At 39.4% G+C, this 14807-nt stretch overlaps 14 non-coding genes across 14 annotated transcripts; all 14 read left to right on the top strand.

The window, feature by feature from the left end:
• The first annotated feature begins 401 nt into the window (after window positions 1–401).
• On the top strand, window positions 402–473 carry TRNAL-CAG (transfer RNA leucine (anticodon CAG)). The gene has a single exon. It is a non-coding gene; the product is annotated as a tRNA-Leu (tRNA).
• A 1782-nt stretch (window positions 474–2255) lies between these two features.
• Window positions 2256–2327, top strand: TRNAQ-UUG (transfer RNA glutamine (anticodon UUG)). Its single transcript has one exon. It is a non-coding gene; the product is annotated as a tRNA-Gln (tRNA).
• A 671-nt stretch (window positions 2328–2998) lies between these two features.
• TRNAQ-CUG (transfer RNA glutamine (anticodon CUG)) lies at window positions 2999–3070 on the top strand. Its single transcript has one exon. It is a non-coding gene; the product is annotated as a tRNA-Gln (tRNA).
• Window positions 3071–3742: 672 nt separating this feature from the next.
• TRNAQ-UUG (transfer RNA glutamine (anticodon UUG)) lies at window positions 3743–3814 on the top strand. Its single transcript has one exon. It is a non-coding gene; the product is annotated as a tRNA-Gln (tRNA).
• A 1416-nt stretch (window positions 3815–5230) lies between these two features.
• TRNAQ-CUG (transfer RNA glutamine (anticodon CUG)) lies at window positions 5231–5302 on the top strand. The gene has a single exon. It is a non-coding gene; the product is annotated as a tRNA-Gln (tRNA).
• Window positions 5303–5974: 672 nt separating this feature from the next.
• TRNAQ-UUG (transfer RNA glutamine (anticodon UUG)) lies at window positions 5975–6046 on the top strand. The gene has a single exon. It is a non-coding gene; the product is annotated as a tRNA-Gln (tRNA).
• Window positions 6047–7088: 1042 nt separating this feature from the next.
• On the top strand, window positions 7089–7160 carry TRNAQ-UUG (transfer RNA glutamine (anticodon UUG)). Its single transcript has one exon. It is a non-coding gene; the product is annotated as a tRNA-Gln (tRNA).
• A 300-nt stretch (window positions 7161–7460) lies between these two features.
• On the top strand, window positions 7461–7532 carry TRNAQ-CUG (transfer RNA glutamine (anticodon CUG)). The gene has a single exon. It is a non-coding gene; the product is annotated as a tRNA-Gln (tRNA).
• Window positions 7533–8575: 1043 nt separating this feature from the next.
• On the top strand, window positions 8576–8647 carry TRNAQ-CUG (transfer RNA glutamine (anticodon CUG)). The gene has a single exon. It is a non-coding gene; the product is annotated as a tRNA-Gln (tRNA).
• Window positions 8648–10061: 1414 nt separating this feature from the next.
• Window positions 10062–10133, top strand: TRNAQ-CUG (transfer RNA glutamine (anticodon CUG)). Its single transcript has one exon. It is a non-coding gene; the product is annotated as a tRNA-Gln (tRNA).
• A 672-nt stretch (window positions 10134–10805) lies between these two features.
• TRNAQ-UUG (transfer RNA glutamine (anticodon UUG)) lies at window positions 10806–10877 on the top strand. Its single transcript has one exon. It is a non-coding gene; the product is annotated as a tRNA-Gln (tRNA).
• Window positions 10878–11919: 1042 nt separating this feature from the next.
• On the top strand, window positions 11920–11991 carry TRNAQ-UUG (transfer RNA glutamine (anticodon UUG)). The gene has a single exon. It is a non-coding gene; the product is annotated as a tRNA-Gln (tRNA).
• A 300-nt stretch (window positions 11992–12291) lies between these two features.
• On the top strand, window positions 12292–12363 carry TRNAQ-CUG (transfer RNA glutamine (anticodon CUG)). The gene has a single exon. It is a non-coding gene; the product is annotated as a tRNA-Gln (tRNA).
• Window positions 12364–13406: 1043 nt separating this feature from the next.
• On the top strand, window positions 13407–13478 carry TRNAQ-CUG (transfer RNA glutamine (anticodon CUG)). Its single transcript has one exon. It is a non-coding gene; the product is annotated as a tRNA-Gln (tRNA).
• Window positions 13479–14807: the final 1329 nt, after the last annotated feature.

Genomic DNA, 14807 nt, shown 5'->3' with positions numbered 1-14807 from the left:
CATAGAAATGTATATTGGAAGGAAGTATTACATGTCCTATGGTGTAATGGTGAGCACTCTGGACTTTGAATCCAGCGATCCGAGTTCAAATCTCGGTAGTACCTTCGTTTATTATGGTATGATATATCTCCGAGGTAATCATCGATATATACAAACTTGCGGCGCAGGAGGAATGCGACGTGCCCTCACGCCAATCTGTAATAAAACCTTCCTTAAAATCATCATCTGATGGCACTTGCTAAAACAATAATACTTTTCATGATATCAATGCGTGAGAAGGTGTCAATGTCTGAGTGACGCACAGGTATTCGAATTGCATCGGTCATCTCAGTTGAAAGGATTTTTATCTTTCTGAGTAATGTTTGTTTTCACCATAGAAATGTATATTGAAAAGTATTACAGGTCCTATGGTGTAATGGTTAGCACTCTGGACTCAGAATTCAGCGATCAGAGTTCAAATCTCGGTAGGACCTTCGTTTATTTTGGTATGATATATCCCCGAGGTAAACATCGATATATACAAACTTGCGGCGCAGGAGGAGTGCGACGTGCCCTCACGCCAATCTGTAATAAATCCTTCCTTAAAATCATCATCTGATGGCAGTTGCTAAAACAATAATACCTTTCATGATATCAATGCGTGAGAAGGTGTCAATGTCTGAGTGACGCACAGGTATTCGAATTGCATCGGTCATCTCAGTTGAAAGGATTTTTATCTTTCTGAGTAATGTTTGTTTTCACCATAGAAATGTATATTGAAAAGTATTACAGGTCCTATGGTGTAATGGTTAGTACTCTGGACATTAAATCCAGCGATCCGACTTCAAATCTCGGTAGGATCTTCGTTTATTTTGGTATGATATATCGCCGAGATAAACATCGATATATACAAACTTGCGGCGCAGGAGGAATGCGACGTGCCCTCACGCCAATCTGTAATAAATCCTTCCTTAAAATCATCATCTGATGGCAGTTGCTAAAACAATAATACCTTTCATGACATCAATGCGTGAGAAGGTGTCAATGTCTGAGTGACGCACAGGTATTCGAATTGCATCGGTCATCTCAGTTGAAAGGATTTTTATCTTTCTGAGTAATGTTTGTTTTCACCATAGAAATGTATATTGAAAAGTATTACAGGTCCTATGGTGTAATTGTTAGCACTCTGGACTTTAAATCCAGCGATCCGAGTTCAAATCTCGGTAGGATCTTCGTTTATTTTGGTATGATATATCGCCGAGATAAACATCGATATATACAAACTTGCGGCGCAGGAGGAATGCGACGTGCCCTCACGCCAATCTGTAATAAATCCTGCCTGAAAATCATCATCTAATGGCAGTTGCTAAAACAATAATACCATTCATGATATCAATACGTGAGAAGGTGTCAATGTCTGAGTGACGCACAGGTTTTCGAAATGCATCGGTCATCGCAGTTGAAAGTATTTTTATCATTCTGAGTAATGTTTGTTTTCACCATAGAAACGTATATTGGAAAGAAGTATTACACGTCCTATGGTGTAATGGTTAGCACTCTGGACTTTGAATCCAGCGATCCGAGTTCAAATCTTGGTAGGACCTTCATTTATTTTGGTATGATATATCGCCGAGATAAACATCGATATATACAAACTTGCGGCGCAGGAGGAATGCGACGTGCCCTCACGCCAATCTGTAATAAATCCTTCCTTAAAATCATCATCTGATGGCAGTTCCTAAAACAGTAATACCATTCATGATATCAATGCGTGAGAAGGTGTCAATGTCTGAATGACGCACAGGTATTCGAAATTCATTGGTCATCTCAGTTGAAAGGATTTTTATCTTTCTGAGTAATGTTTGTTTTCACCATAGAAATGTATATTGGCAGGAAGTATTACAGGCCCTATGGTGTAATGGTTAGTACTCTGGACTTTAAATCCAGCGATCCGAGTTCAAATCTCGGTAGGATATTCGTTTATTTTGGTATGATATATCGCCGAGATAAAAATCGATATATACAAACTTGCGGCGCAGGAGGAATGCGACGTGCCCTCACGCCAGTCTGTAATAAATCCTTCCTTAAAATCATCATCTGATGGCAGTTCCTAAAACAGTAATACCATTCATGATATCAATGCGTGAGACGGTGTCAATGTCTGAGTGACGCACAGGTATTCGAAATGCATCGGTCATCGCAGTTGAAAGTATTTTTATCATTCTGAGTAATGTTTGTTTTCACCATAGAAACGTATATTGGAACGAAGTATTACCGGTCCTATGGTGTAACGGTTAGCACTCTGGGCTTTGAATCCAGCGATCCGAGTTCAAATCTCGGTAGGACCTTCGTTTATTTTGGTATGATATATCGCCGAGATAAACATCGATATATACACACTTGCGGCGCAGGAGGAATGCGACGTGCCCTCACGCCAATCTGTAAAAAATCCTGCCTTAAAATCATCATCTAATGGCAGTTGCTAAAACAATAATACCATTCATGATATTAATGCGTGAGAAGGTGTCAATGTCTGAATGACGCACAGGTATTCGAAATTCATCGGTCATCTCAGTTGAAAGGATTTTTATCTTTCTGAGTAATGTTTGTTTTCACCATAGAAATGTATATTAGCAGGAAGTATTACAGGCCCTATGGTGTAGTGGTTAACACTCTGGACTTTGAATCCAGCGATCCGAGTTCAAATCTCAGTGGGACCTTCGGTTATTTTGGTATGATATATCGCCGAGATAAACATCGATATATACAAACTTGCGGCGCAGGAGGAATGCGACGTGCCCTCACGCCAATCTGTAATAAATCTTCCTTTAAATCATCATCTGATGGCAGTTGCTAAAACAATAATACCATTCATGATATCAATATGTGAGAAGGTGTCAATGTCTGAGTGACGCACAGGTATTCGAAATGCATCGGTCATCGCAGTTGAAAGTATTTTTATCTTTCTAAGTAATGTTTGTTTTCACCATAGAAATGTATATTGGAAGGAAGTATTACAGGTCCTATGATGTAATGGTTAGCACTCTGGACTCTGAATCCAGCGATCCGAGTTCAAATCTCGGTAGGACCTTCGTTTATTTTGGTGTAATATATCGCCTCGATAAACATCGATATATACAAACTTGCGGCGCAGGAGGAATGCGACGTGCCCTCACGCCAATCTGTAATAAATCCTTCCTTAAAATCATCATCTGATGGCAGTTCCTAAAACAGTAATACCATTCATGATATCAATGCGTGAGAAGGTGTCAATGTCTGAATGACGCACAGGTATTCGAAATTCATTGGTCATCTCAGTTGAAAGGATTTTTATCTTTCTGAGTAATGTTTGTTTTCACCATAGAAATGTATATTGGCAGGAAGTATTACAGGCCCTATGGTGTAATGGTTAGTACTCTGGACTTTAAATCCAGCGATCCGAGTTCAAATCTCGGTAGGATATTCGTTTATTTTGGTATGATATATCGCCGAGATAAAAATCGATATATACAAACTTGCGGCGCAGGAGGAATGCGACGTGCCCTCACGGCAGTCTGTAATAAATCCTTCCTTAAAATCATCATCTGATGGCAGTTCCTAAAACAATAATACCATTCATGATATCAATGCGTGAGACGGTGTCAATGTCTGAGTGACGCACAGGTATTCGAAATGCATCGGTCATCGCAGTTGAAAGTATTTTTATCATTCTGAGTAATGTTTGTTTTCACCATAGAAACGTATATTGGAAAGGAGTATTACACGTCCTATGGTGTAATGGTTAGCACTCTGGACTTTGAATCCAGCGATCCGAGTTCAAATCTCGGTAGGACCTTCGTTTATTTTGGTATGATATATCGCCGAGATATACATCGATATATACACACTTGCGGCGCAGGAGGAATGCGACGTGCCCTCACTGGAATCTGTAATAAATCCTTCCTAAAAATCATCATCTGAGGGCAGTTGCTAAAACAATAATACCATTCATGATATCAATGCGTGAGATGGTGTCAATGTCTGAGTGACGCACATGTATTCGAAATGCATCGGTCATCTCAGTTGAAAGGATTTTTATCTTTCTGAGTAATGTTTGTTTTCACCATCGAATTGTATAAAGGAAGGAAGTATTACAGGTCCTACTGTGTAATGGTTAGTACTCTGGGCTTTGAATCCAGCGATCCGATTTCAAATCTCGTTAGGACCTTCGTTTATTTTGATATGATATATCGCCGAGATAAACATCGATATATACAAACTTGCGGCGCAGGAGGAATGTGACGTGCCCTCACTCCAATCTGTAATAAATCCTTCTTAAAAATCATCATCTGAGGGCAGTTGCTAAAACAAGAATACCATTCATGATATCAATGCGTGAGAAGGTGTCAATGTCTGAGTGACGCACAGGTATTCGAATTGCATCGGTCATCTCAGTTGAAAGGATTTTTATCTTTCTGAGTAATATTTGTTTTCACCATAGAAATGTATATTGGAAGGAAGTATTACAAGTCCTATGGTGTAATGGTCAGCACTCTGGACTTTGAATCCAGCGATCCGAGTTCAAATCTCTGTAGGACCTTCGTTTATTTTGGTATGATATATCGCCGAGATAAATATCGATATATACAAACTTGCGGCGCAGGAGGAATGCGACGTGCCCTCACGCCAATCTGTAATAAATCCTTCCTTAAAATCATCATCTGATGGCAGTTGCTAAAACAATAATACCATTCATGATATTAATGCGTGAGAAGGTGTCAATGTCTGAATGACGCACAGGTATTCGAAATTCATCGGTCATCTCAGTTGAATGGATTTTTATCTTTCTGAGTAATGTTTGTTTTCACCATAGAAATGTATATTGGCAGTAAGTATTACAGGCCCTATGGTGTAATGGTTAGTACTCTGGACATTAAATCCAGCGATCCGACTTCAAATTTCGGTAGGATCTTCGTTTATTTTGGTATGATATATCGCCGAGATAAACATCGATATATACAAACTTGCGGCGCAGGAGGAATGCGACGTGCCCCCACGCCAATCTGTAATAAATCCTTCCTTAAAATCATCATCTGATGGCAGTTCCTAAAACAATAATACCATTCATGATATCAATGCGTGAGAAGGTGTCAATGTCTGAGTGACGCACATGTATTCGAATTGCATAGTTCATCTCAGTTGAAAGGATTTTTATCTTTCTAAGTAATGTTTGTTTTCACCATAGAAATGTATATTGGAAGGAAGTATTACAGGTCCTATGGTGTAATGGTTAGCACTCTGGACTCTGAATCCAGTGATCCGAGTTCAAATCTCGGTAGGACCTTCGTTTATTTTGGTATAATATATCGCCTCGATAAACATCGATATATACAAACTTGCGGCGCAGGAGGAATGCGACGTGCCCTCACGCCAATCTGTAATAAATCCTTCCTTAAAATCATCATCTAATGGCAGTTGCTAAAACAATAATACCATTCATGATATTAACGCGTGAGAAGGTGTCAATGTCTGAATGACGCACAGGTATTCGAAATTCATAGGTCATCTCAGTTGAAAGGATTTTTATCTTTCTGAGTAATGTTTGTTTTCACCATAGAAATGTATATTGGCAGGAAGTTTTACAGGCCCTATGGTGTAATGGTTAGTACTCTGGACTTTAAATCCAGCGATCCGAGTTCAAATCTCGGTAGGATATTCGTTTATTTTGGTATGATATATCGCCGAGATAAACATCGATATATACAAACTTGCGGCGCAGGAGGAATGCGACGTGCCCTCACGCCAATCTGTAAAAAATCCTGCCTTAAAATCATCATCTAATGGCAGTTGCCTAAACAATAATACCATTCATGATATTAATGCGTGAGAAGGTGTCAATGTCTGAATGACGCACAGGTATTCGAAATTCATCGGTCATCTCAGTTGAAAGGATTTTTATCTTTCTGAGTAATGTTTGTTTTCACCATAGAAATGTATATTGGCAGGAAGTATTACAGGCCCTATGGTGTAGTGGTTAGCACTCTGGACTTTGAATCCAGCGATCCGAGTTCAAATCTCAGTGGGACCTTCGGTTATTTTGGTATGATATATCGCCGAGATAAACATCGATATATACAAACTTGCGGCGCAGGAGGAATGCGACGTGCCCTCACGCCAATCTGTAATAAATCTTCCTTTAAATCATCATCTGATGGCAGTTGCTAAAACAGTAATACCATTCATGATATCAATGCGTGAGAAGGTGTCAATGTCTGAATGACGCACAGGTATTCGAAATTCATTGGTCATCTCAGTTGAAAGGATTTTAATCTTTCTGAGTAATGTTTGTTTTCACCATAGAAATGTATATTGGCAGGAAGAATTACAGGCCCTATGGTGTAATGGTTAGTACTCTGGACTTTAAATCCAGCGATCCGAGTTCAAATCTCGGTAGGACCTTCGTTTATTTTGGTATGATATATCGCCGAGATAAACATCGATATATACACACTTGCGGCGCAGGAGGAATGCGACCTGCCCTCACGCCAATCTGTAAAAAATCCTGCCTTAAAATCATCATCTAATGGCAGTTGCTAAAACAATAATACCATTCATGATATTAATGCGTGAGAAGGTGTCAATGTCTGAATGACGCACAGGTATTCGAAATTCATCGGTCATCTCAGTTGAAAGGATTTTTATCTTTCTGAGTAATGTTTGTTTTCACCATAGAAATGTATATTGGCAGGAAGTATTACAGGCCCTATGGTGTAGTGGTTAGCACTCTGGACTTTGAATCCAGCGATCCGAGTTAAAATCTCAATGGGACCTTCGGTTATTTTGGTATGATATATCGCCGAGATAAACATCGATATATACAAACTTGCGGCGCAGGAGGAATGCGACGTGCCCTCACGCCAATCTGTAATAAATCTTCCTTTAAATCATCATCTGATGGCAGTTGCTAAAACAATAATACCATTCATGATATCAATACGTGAGAAGGTGTCAATGTCTGAGTGACGCACAGGTATTCGAAATGCATCGGTCATCTCAGTTGAAAGTATTTTTATCATTCTGAGTAATGTTTGTTTTCACCATAGAAACGTATATTGGAAAGAAGTATTACACGTCCTATGGTGTAATGGTTAGCACTCTGGACTTTGAATCCAGCGATCCGAGTTCAAATCTCGGTAGGACCTTCGTTTACTTTGGTATGATATATCGCCGAGATAAACATCGATATATACACACTTGCGGCGCAGGAGGAATGCGACGTGCCCTCACGCCAATCTGTAAAAAATCCTGCCTTAAAATCATCATCTGATGGCAGTTCCTAAAACAATAATACCATTCATGATATCAATGCGTGAGAAGGTGTCAATGTCTGAGTGACGCACATGTATTCGAATTGCATCGTTCATCTCAGTTGATATGATTTTTATCTTTCTAAGTAATGTTTGTTTTCACCATAGAAATGTATATTGGAAGGAAGTATTACAGGTCCTATGGTGTAATGGTTAGCACTCTGGACTCTGAATCCAGCGATCCGAGTTCAAATCTCGGTAGGACCTTCGTTTATTTTGGTATAATATATCGCCTCGATAAACATCGATATATACAAACTTGCGGCGCAGGAGGAATGCGACGTGCCCTCACGCCAATCTGTAATAAATCCTTCCTTAAAATCATCATCTGATGGCAGTTCCAAAAACAGTAATACCATTCATGATATCAATGCGTGAGAAGGTGTCAATGTCTGAATGACGCACAGGTATTCGAAATTCATTGGTCATCTCAGTTGAAAGGATTTTTATCTTTCTGAGTAATGTTTGTTTTCACCATAGAAATGTATAATGGCAGGAAGTATTACAGGCCCTATGGTGTAATGGTTAGTACTCTGGACTTTAAATCCAGCGATCCGAGTTCAAATCTCGGTAGGATATTCGTTTATTTTGGTATGATATATCTCCGAGGTAATCATCGATATATACAAACTTGCGGCGCAGGAGGAATGCGACGTGCCCTCACGCCAATCTGTAATAAATCCTTCCTTAAAATCATCATCTGATGGCACTTGCTAAAACAATAATACCATTCATGATAGCAATGCGTGAAACGGTGTCAATGTCTGAGTGACGCACAGGTATTCGAATTGCATCGGTCATCTCAGTTGAAAGGAATTTTATCTTTCTGAGTAATGTTTGTTTTCACCATAGAAATGTATATTGGAAGGAAGTATTACAGGCTCTATGGTGTAATGGTTTGCACTCTGGACTCTGAATCCAGCGATCCAAGTTCAAATCTCGGTAGGACATTCGTTTTTTTGGTATGATATATCGTCGAGTTAAACATCGATATATACAAACTTGCGGCGCAGGAGGAATGCGACGTGCCCTCCCTCCAATCTGTAATAAATCCTTCCTAAAAATCATCATCTGAGGGCAGTTTGTAAAACAATAATACCATTCATGATATCAATGCGTGAGATGGTGTCAATGTCTGAGTGACGCACATGTATTCGAATTGCATCGTTCATCTCAGTTGATATGATTTTTATCTTTCTAAGTAATGTTTGTTTTCACCATAGAAATGTATATTGGAAGGAAGTATTACAGGTCCTATGGTGTAATGGTTAGCACTCTGGACTCTGAATCCAGCGATCCGAGTTCAAATCTCGGTAGGACCTTCGTTTATTTTGGTATAATATATCGCCTCGATAAACATCGATATATACAAACTTGCGGCGCAGGAGGAATGCGACGTGCCCTCACGCCAATCTGTAATAAATCCTTCCTTAAAATCATCATCTGATGGCAGTTCCAAAAACAGTAATACCATTCATGATATCAATGCGTGAGAAGGTGTCAATGTCTGAATGACGCACAGGTATTCGAAATTCATTGGTCATCTCAGTTGAAAGGATTTTTATCTTTCTGAGTAATGTTTGTTTTCACCATAGAAATGTATAATGGCAGGAAGTATTACAGGCCCTATGGTGTAATGGTTAGTACTCTGGACTTTAAATCCAGCGATCCGAGTTCAAATCTCGGTAGGATATTCGTTTATTTTGGTATGATATATCTCCGAGGTAATCATCGATATATACAAACTTGCGGCGCAGGAGGAATGCGACGTGCCCTCACGCCAATCTGTAATAAATCCTTCCTTAAAATCATCATCTGATGGCACTTGCTAAAACAATAATACCATTCATGATAGCAATGCGTGAAACGGTGTCAATGTCTGAGTGACGCACAGGTATTCGAATTGCATCGGTCATCTCAGTTGAAAGGAATTTTATCTTTCTGAGTAATGTTTGTTTTCACCATAGAAATGTATATTGGAAGGAAGTATTACAGGCTCTATGGTGTAATGGTTTGCACTCTGGACTCTGAATCCAGCGATCCAAGTTCAAATCTCGGTAGGACATTCGTTTTTTGGTATGATATATCGTCGAGTTAAACATCGATATATACAAACTTGCGGCGCAGGAGGAATGCGACGTGCCCTCCCTCCAATCTGTAATAAATCCTTCCTTAAAATCATCATCTGATGGCAGTTGCTAAAACAATAATACCATTCATGATATTAATGCGTGAGAAGGTGTCAATGTCTGAATGACGCACAGGTATTCGAAATTCATCGGTCATCTCAGTTGAATGGATTTTTATCTTTCTGAGTAATGTTTGTTTTCACCATAGAAATGTATATTGGCAGTAAGTATTACAGGCCCTATGGTGTAATGGTTAGTACTCTGGACATTAAATCCAGCGATCCGACTTCAAATTTCGGTAGGATCTTCGTTTATTTTGGTATGATATATCGCCGAGATAAACATCGATATATACAAACTTGCGGCGCAGGAGGAATGCGACGTGCCCCCACGCCAATCTGTAATAAATCCTTCCTTAAAATCATCATCTGATGGCAGTTCCTAAAACAATAATACCATTCATGATATCAATGCGTGAGAAGGTGTCAATGTCTGAGTGACGCACATGTATTCGAATTGCATAGTTCATCTCAGTTGAAAGGATTTTTATCTTTCTAAGTAATGTTTGTTTTCACCATAGAAATGTATATTGGAAAGAAGTATTACAGGTCCTATGGTGTAATGGTTAGCACTCTGGACTCTGAATCCAGTGATCCGAGTTCAAATCTCGGTAGGACCTTCGTTTATTTTGGTATAATATATCGCCTCGATAAACATCGATATATACAAACTTGCGGCGCAGGAGGAATGCGACGTGCCCTCACGCCAATCTGTAATAAATCCTTCCTTAAAATCATCATCTAATGGCAGTTGCTAAAACAATAATACCATTCATGATATTAACGCGTGAGAAGGTGTCAATGTCTGAATGACGCACAGGTATTCGAAATTCATAGGTCATCTCAGTTGAAAGGATTTTTATCTTTCTGAGTAATGTTTGTTTTCACCATAGAAATGTATATTGGCAGGAAGTTTTACAGGCCCTATGGTGTAATGGTTAGTACTCTGGACTTTAAATCCAGCGATCCGAGTTCAAATCTCGGTAGGATATTCGTTTATTTTGGTATGATATATCGCCGAGATAAACATCGATATATACAAACTTGCGGCGCAGGAGGAATGCGACGTGCCCTCACGCCAATCTGTAAAAAATCCTGCCTTAAAATCATCATCTAATGGCAGTTGCCTAAACAATAATACCATTCATGATATTAATGCGTGAGAAGGTGTCAATGTCTGAATGACGCACAGGTATTCGAAATTCATCGGTCATCTCAGTTGAAAGGATTTTTATCTTTCTGAGTAATGTTTGTTTTCACCATAGAAATGTATATTGGCAGGAAGTATTACAGGCCCTATGGTGTAGTGGTTAGCACTCTGGACTTTGAATCCAGCGATCCGAGTTCAAATCTCAGTGGGACCTTCGGTTATTTTGGTATGATATATCGCCGAGATAAACATCGATATATACAAACTTGCGGCGCAGGAGGAATGCGACGTGCCCTCACGCCAATCTGTAATAAATCTTCCTTTAAATCATCATCTGATGGCAGTTGCTAAAACAGTAATACCATTCATGATATCAATGCGTGAGAAGGTGTCAATGTCTGAATGACGCACAGGTATTCGAAATTCATTGGTCATCTCAGTTGAAAGGATTTTAATCTTTCTGAGTAATGTTTGTTTTCACCATAGAAATGTATATTGGCAGGAAGAATTACAGGCCCTATGGTGTAATGGTTAGTACTCTGGACTTTAAATCCAGCGATCCGAGTTCAAATCTCGGTAGGACCTTCGTTTATTTTGGTATGATATATCGCCGAGATAAACATCGATATATACACACTTGCGGCGCAGGAGGAATGCGACCTGCCCTCACGCCAATCTGTAAAAAATCCTGCCTTAAAATCATCATCTAATGGCAGTTGCTAAAACAATAATACCATTCATGATATTAATGCGTGAGAAGGTGTCAATGTCTGAATGACGCACAGGTATTCGAAATTCATCGGTCATCTCAGTTGAAAGGATTTTTATCTTTCTGAGTAATGTTTGTTTTCACCATAGAAATGTATATTGGCAGGAAGTATTACAGGCCCTATGGTGTAGTGGTTAGCACTCTGGACTTTGAATCCAGCGATCCGAGTTAAAATCTCAATGGGACCTTCGGTTATTTTGGTATGATATATCGCCGAGATAAACATCGATATATACAAACTTGCGGCGCAGGAGGAATGCGACGTGCCCTCACGCCAATCTGTAATAAATCTTCCTTTAAATCATCATCTGATGGCAGTTGCTAAAACAATAATACCATTCATGATATCAATACGTGAGAAGGTGTCAATGTCTGAGTGACGCACAGGTATTCGAAATGCATCGGTCATCTCAGTTGAAAGTATTTTTATCATTCTGAGTAATGTTTGTTTTCACCATAGAAACGTATATTGGAAAGAAGTATTACACGTCCTATGGTGTAATGGTTAGCACTCTGGACTTTGAATCCAGCGATCCGAGTTCAAATCTCGGTAGGACCTTCGTTTACTTTGGTATGATATATCGCCGAGATAAACATCGATATATACACACTTGCGGCGCAGGAGGAATGCGACGTGCCCTCACGCCAATCTGTAAAAAATCCTGCCTTAAAATCATCATCTGATGGCAGTTCCTAAAACAATAATACCATTCATGATATCAATGCGTGAGAAGGTGTCAATGTCTGAGTGACGCACATGTATTCGAATTGCATCGTTCATCTCAGTTGATATGATTTTTATCTTTCTAAGTAATGTTTGTTTTCACCATAGAAATGTATATTGGAAGGAAGTATTACAGGTCCTATGGTGTAATGGTTAGCACTCTGGACTCTGAATCCAGCGATCCGAGTTCAAATCTCGGTAGGACCTTCGTTTATTTTGGTATAATATATCGCCTCGATAAACATCGATATATACAAACTTGCGGCGCAGGAGGAATGCGACGTGCCCTCACGCCAATCTGTAATAAATCCTTCCTTAAAATCATCATCTGATGGCAGTTCCAAAAACAGTAATACCATTCATGATATCAATGCGTGAGAAGGTGTCAATGTCTGAATGACGCACAGGTATTCGAAATTCATTGGTCATCTCAGTTGAAAGGATTTTTATCTTTCTGAGTAATGTTTGTTTTCACCATAGAAATGTATAATGGCAGGAAGTATTACAGGCCCTATGGTGTAATGGTTAGTACTCTGGACTTTAAATCCAGCGATCCGAGTTCAAATCTCGGTAGGATATTCGTTTATTTTGGTATGATATATCTCCGAGGTAATCATCGATATATACAAACTTGCGGCGCAGGAGGAATGCGACGTGCCCTCACGCCAATCTGTAATAAATCCTTCCTTAAAATCATCATCTGATGGCACTTGCTAAAACAATAATACCATTCATGATAGCAATGCGTGAAACGGTGTCAATGTCTGAGTGACGCACAGGTATTCGAATTGCATCGGTCATCTCAGTTGAAAGGAATTTTATCTTTCTGAGTAATGTTTGTTTTCACCATAGAAATGTATATTGGAAGGAAGTATTACAGGCTCTATGGTGTAATGGTTTGCACTCTGGACTCTGAATCCAGCGATCCAAGTTCAAATCTCGGTAGGACATTCGTTTTTTTGGTATGATATATCGTCGAGTTAAACATCGATATATACAAACTTGCGGCGCAGGAGGAATGCGACGTGCCCTCCCTCCAATCTGTAATGAATCCTTCCTAAAAATCATCATCTGAGGGCAGTTTGTAAAACAATAATACCATTCATGATATCAATGCGTGAGATGGTGTCAATGTCTGAGTGACGCACATGTATTCGAATTGCATCGTTCATCTCAGTTGATATGATTTTTATCTTTCTAAGTAATGTTTGTTTTCACCATAGAAATGTATATTGGAAGGAAGTATTACAGGTCCTATGGTGTAATGGTTAGCACTCTGGACTCTGAATCCAGCGATCCGAGTTCAAATCTCGGTAGGACCTTCGTTTATTTTGGTATAATATATCGCCTCGATAAACATCGATATATACAAACTTGCGGCGCAGGAGGAATGCGACGTGCCCTCACGCCAATCTGTAATAAATCCTTCCTTAAAATCATCATCTGATGGCAGTTCCAAAAACAGTAATACCATTCATGATATCAATGCGTGAGAAGGTGTCAATGTCTGAATGACGCACAGGTATTCGAAATTCATTGGTCATCTCAGTTGAAAGGATTTTTATCTTTCTGAGTAATGTTTGTTTTCACCATAGAAATGTATAATGGCAGGAAGTATTACAGGCCCTATGGTGTAATGGTTAGTACTCTGGACTTTAAATCCAGCGATCCGAGTTCAAATCTCGGTAGGATATTCGTTTATTTTGGTATGATATATCTCCGAGGTAATCATCGATATATACAAACTTGCGGCGCAGGAGGAATGCGACGTGCCCTCACGCCAATCTGTAATAAATCCTTCCTTAAAATCATCATCTGATGGCACTTGCTAAAACAATAATACCATTCATGATAGCAATGCGTGAAACGGTGTCAATGTCTGAGTGACGCACAGGTATTCGAATTGCATCGGTCATCTCAGTTGAAAGGAATTTTATCTTTCTGAGTAATGTTTGTTTTCACCATAGAAATGTATATTGGAAGGAAGTATTACAGGCTCTATGGTGTAATGGTTTGCACTCTGGACTCTGAATCCAGCGATCCAAGTTCAAATCTCGGTAGGACATTCGTTTTTTTGGTATGATATATCGTCGAGTTAAACATCGATATATACAAACTTGCGGCGCAGGAGGAATGCGACGTGCCCTCCCTCCAATCTGTAATAAATCCTTCCTAAAAATCATCATCTGAGGGCAGTTGCTAAAACAATAATACCATTCATGATATCAATGCGTGAGATGGTGTCAATGTCTGAGTGACGCACATGTATTCGAAATGCATCGGTCATCTCAGTTGAAAGGATTTTTATCTTTCTGAGTAATGTTTGTTTTCACCATAGAAATGTATATTGGAAGGAAGTATTACAAGTCCTATGGTGTAATGGTCAGCACTCTGGACTTTGAATCCAGTGATCCGAGTTCAAATCTCTGTAGGACCTTCGTTTATTTTGGTATGATATATCGCCGAGATAAATATCGATATATACAAACTTGCGGCGCAGGAGGAATGCGACGTGCCCTCACGCCAATCTGTAATAAATCCTTCCTTAAAATCATCATCTGATGGCAGTTGCTAAAACAATAATACCATTCATGATATTAATGCGTGAGAAGGTGTCAATGTCTGAATGACGCACAGGTATTCGAAATTCA

Source organism: Saccoglossus kowalevskii, chromosome 11 (assembly GCF_978046115.1).
Source record: "Saccoglossus kowalevskii chromosome 11, keSacKowa6.1, whole genome shotgun sequence".
In the NCBI taxonomy this organism is placed as follows: domain Eukaryota; kingdom Metazoa; phylum Hemichordata; class Enteropneusta; family Harrimaniidae; genus Saccoglossus; species Saccoglossus kowalevskii.
The sequence above is the reverse complement of the archived record's forward strand: the minus strand, read 5'-3'. Positions and strand labels throughout refer to the sequence as shown.